Source organism: Bos javanicus, chromosome 3 (assembly GCF_032452875.1).
Source record: "Bos javanicus breed banteng chromosome 3, ARS-OSU_banteng_1.0, whole genome shotgun sequence".
NCBI classification, from domain to species: Eukaryota; Metazoa; Chordata; class Mammalia; order Artiodactyla; family Bovidae; genus Bos; species Bos javanicus.
The window spans coordinates 106420142-106424923 of record NC_083870.1 but is presented as its reverse complement, the minus strand read 5'-3'; positions in this window follow the sequence as shown (position 1 = coordinate 106424923).

Genomic DNA, 4782 nt, shown 5'->3' with positions numbered 1-4782 from the left:
AACCATTACATGGTCATTCCCTACCCTCCTACACCCCGGCAACCTTTTATCCACTTTCTGTCTCTGTGGATTTGCCTATTCTGGACATTTCATATAAATGGGATTATATAACAGCCATGGCTCTTTGCATCTGGTATCTTTCACTAAGTATTGTGTTTTCAAGGTTCACCCATGTTACAGCATATATCAAGACTTCATTCTTTTTTATGGCCCCTGCAGAGGAAGCTTGGAGTCTAAGTAACTGGACTCCCGGTGAAGTCCCCTATGTTTTAACTTTTTGAAGAACTGCCCAACTGTTTTCCACAGTGGCTGCACTATTTTACATTCCCACCAGTGATGTATAAAGGTTCTGATTTTTCCACATTCTTGCCAACACTTATTTTCAATTATTATTATTATTATTATTGCCGTCTTAATGGGTATAAACTGGTATCTCATTGTGGTTTTTTGAGGTGTGGGGTACACCTCTAGGCTTGCGGGATATGAGTTCCTCGACCAAGGATCAAACTTGGGCCAGTGCAGTGAAAGTGCCAAGTCTTAACCACTGGCGGTTCTTGTTTAATTGCTCAGTCATGTCCGACTCTTTGCAACCCCATGGATTGCAGCACTCCAGTCTTCCCTGTCCATCATCTCCTGGAGTTTGCTCAAACTCACGTCCATTGAGTCGGTGATGCCATCCAACCATCTCATCCTCTGTCGTCCCCTTCTCCTCCTGCCTTCAATCTTTCCCACCATCAGGGTCTTTTCCAATGAGTCTGCTCTTCGCATCAGGTGGCCAAAGTATTGGAGCTTCAGCTTCAGCATCAGTCCTTCCAATGAATATTCAGGATTGAATAACCACTGGTCCTAACCACTGAACAACCAGGGAATTCCCCTCATGGTTTTGATTCATTTTTCGCTAACTAATAATATTGAGCATCTTTTCATGTTTATTGACTGTTAGTATATTTTCTTTGGAGAATGTCTATTCAGATCCTTTGTTCATATTTTAACTGAATTGTTTGTCTTCTTGCCATTGAATTGTAAGAGGTATAGTCTGGATACTAGACCCTTATCAGCTACATGCTCATGCTCAGTCGCTTCATTCGGATCTGACTCTCCGACCCCATGGACTGTAGCTCGCCAAGCTCCTCTGTCTGTGGGATTTCCCAGGCAAGAATAGTGAATTGGGTTGCCATTTCCTTCTCCAGGGGATCTACCCGGCCCAAGGATCAAACCCATGTCTCCTGAGGCTCCTGTATTGCAGGCAGATTCTTTACCACTGGGACACCAGAAAAGCCCTTATCAGATACATGATTTGAAAGTATTTATCCCCATTCTGTGGATTCTTTTTTCACTTTTTTCCTAGTGTCCTTTAATTCGCAAAAGTTTTTAATTCCGATGAAATTCAATTAATCTACTTTCTCTTTTGTTGCTTGCTCTTTGGGGCATCATATCTAAGAATTCATTGCCAAATCATGTAGACTCATCTCTATGTTTTCTTCCAAGAGTTTTACAGTTTTAGCATTTATATTTAGATCTTTGATCCATTTCAGTTAAATTCTGTGCATGGTGTAAGGTTTGGGTCTGACATTTCCTCTTTCTTTTCTTTTTTTCATGTGATCATCACCACTATTTTCAGAACACTTTCAGCACCCCTAAAGAAACACCACACCCATTAAATAGTCATTCCCTTCTCTTGTGAGTTTATATTCTTCTCCCTAATCCATATACTGTCATTTTAATGGAATTTCAGGAATCAGTGGAGATAAACCCATGTGATCAATCCTCATGTTTAGCCAAAAATCTGCTCCTTTCAAACAGCAACAATTCTCACTTTCACTAGGCAGATTCCTGAGCCAGGTGGTCTGAGAGGGCTTTCTGGAGGAGGGAAATTTGATATGAGCCTTAAAGATGTTTAGGATTCCAGTGGAAGTTAAAGAGATGAGGAGGGAGAAGATGAAAAAGGAGAGTTAGGAAAGATAAAGGGGGAAGGAGGGGAGAGGAAGGGCATCAACACCAGAAAATTTAATCAGATTAAAATCTAATTTCTTATCCCAAGTCTGTGGCTCTGCTTGAGTTTCACTGAAAAGCAATCCTTTCCTTAGAACCCCAAGAAATGTGGCCTCTCTTTCTGGAACCTTTGCACCTGACTCTGCTGCCAACCTGGGGAAGGGGCCCGGTCTGGAGAGGCAAGGGCAGCTTTCGAGAACAAAGACAGGTAGGCCACGTACAAAACTTCCCTGTTTGCACGCTGTGTCACACTGAGCCGGCCCGCACTGCCTTCCAGTGTTCTCACCTGGAAAGTGGTTACAGTTATCTAGTAGCACTACTGGAGAATTAAATAATACTGTTAGCCAAGTGTTTAGCACAGTACCTGACCCAGAAGAAAATTTTTTAAATGCCATTTTCCTTTTTTTCTTTGGAGATTCAAGGTAAACAATATGCATGGAGTCTTAATCAAGGCCTTGAATGTCTGGTGAAGGAGCTTGAACTGAAACTGAAAGCAGTGGAGAATCATAGGAGGTTTGTGAGTGGAGGAGTGACACAGATATATCCGCGCTTTGGGAAGATGGGTTCTGGAAGAAGAGTCTAAGCATAATGCAGGAGAGGGAGCCCTAGCTCTGCACCTAACTGACTCCATTTTCTCACGTGAAAGTGAAAGTCACTCAGTTGTGTCCAACTCTTTGTGATCCCATGGACTATACAGTCCATGAAATTCTCTAGGCCAGAATACTGGAGTGGGTAGCCTGTACCTTCTCCAGGGGATCTTCCCAACCCAGGGATTGAACCCAACCCAGATTCTTTACCAGCTGAGCCACTAGGGAAGCCCAAGAATACTGGAATGGGTAGCCTATCCCTTCTCCAGTGGATCTTCTGACACAGGAATCGAACCAGGGTCTCCTGCATTGCAGGCAGATTCTTTACCAACTGAGCTATCAGGGAAGCCTTTCTCATATGTGCCCTATGCATATGAATGGTCCTCATTGGTGTTTCACTAGTGGACTATGAATTATATGAAAACATAAACCCTAATACAGTCAGGTGCTGATAAGTTTGCCTTTTTTAGAAATAGACCTGATGGGAGTGGGGGGGAGCTGATGTAGCAAGCCTGAGCAGTCACATGGGGGGTGACATGGGACTTTGAGATGCTCTGGAGGTTGTGGTCATGGCTGTGGCCCAGGGGCCCTGCAGGCACTGCCCTTCATAGAGGTGGAATGCTACATGCCTTGTGTATGAAGATAATTGTGAAACCATCTGAACTCCCCTTAAGAAACTTTTTCCATGAAAAGTGACATCCACACCTGGGTGCTGAGCTCTGAGCACAGGTGGAGCCAGAGAATCACCTGGAATGACTCTTCTGTCCACTAGAGGGAAACACAGACTAGAGAGACAATGACTCCTGTGCATAGGAGCCCCAAGGCAGCCAAAGGAGCTGCCGCCAGGGGCCTGAGTTACCTAGGCCCAGTGCTGTACTGGAAAAGTTTGCACTAGCTCAGTGAGAGCTGGTTATTGCCTTTTTAGGAATCATGGAAGCTGGTTGTTACATGTGGTCATTAAAAATTAAATTAAGACTGCCTGGTGGTCCAGTGATTAAGAGTCCAGCTGCCAATGCAGGGATATGGGTTCAATCCTTGGTCCAGGAAGATTCCACATGCTGCAAGGCAAGTAAGCCACAACTTAGTAGTTGTACCACAGCTACTGAGCCTGAACGCCCTAGAGCCACAGCTACTGAGCCTGAACGCCCTAGAGCCACAGCTACTGAGCCTGAACGCCCTAGAGCCACAGCTACTGAGCCTGAACGCCCTAGAGCCCGTGCTCTGCAGCAAGAGGTCACTGCAGTGAGAAGCCAACACCACAACTAGAGAGTAGCCCCCACTTGTAGCAACAAAGACCCACCGCAGCCATAAAAAATAAAATTATATAAATTTTATACATTTATATATTTACCAGGGATTCCCTGGTGGCTCAAATGGTAAAAGGATCACCTGCAATGCGGGAGACCTGGGTTTGATCCCTGGGTTGGGAAGATCCCCTGGAGAAGGGGATGGCTATCCACTCCAGTATTCTGGCCTGGAGAATCCCATGGACAGAGAAGCCTGGCGGGCTACAGTCCGTGGGGTCACAAAGAGTCGGACATGACTGAGTGACTTTCACTTTATATACATTTACATATAAATAAATATTAAAAACAAAGATCGTAGAGACTCCAAACTCATCATTCCCCACTTGTTTTTACTGTATTTTACTATTATCTATTGTACCTGTTATGGTGGAAGTATTATAGAATGGTGTGCTACTGTACAACTCTAACTTTGATAGCTTCACATTGGCCACGGTGGAGTGTTTACTCTGTGGAAGCCTGCAAATGCTACAAATTAGGTTGTCCCCGTCCCCCTATCCCATTCCAGTTGTTAAATATTTACCAGAACATCACTGCCTAGGCCTTTCCCACATCATGTCGTTTGCCAAACACACACTCAGAGATATCCGCATGGATGGAGCATCCAATCTCAGCAGGCAGAGGCCGTAGGAGGGTGAGTTGAGGGGGAAGGCAGCGGTTATTACTGTGTTGTTGCAGGAGCTTGGCCTGGAGGCCCTCTCTCCATCTCAGGGTTTGTGCAATGTACGCCCTCCATCTGAAATCTCTTTGAACTTGAGTGCTCAGGCGTGCCTTTCTGTGACTTCTGAGATCACCCAGCACTAGGAAGTTTTCCCCCACCAGAAGGGATGCTTCCTGAGAGCCAGGGAAGCACCCTTCCGGATCTGTCTTCCCAGGCCTGGCTCCAGTCCCTGGGCCAA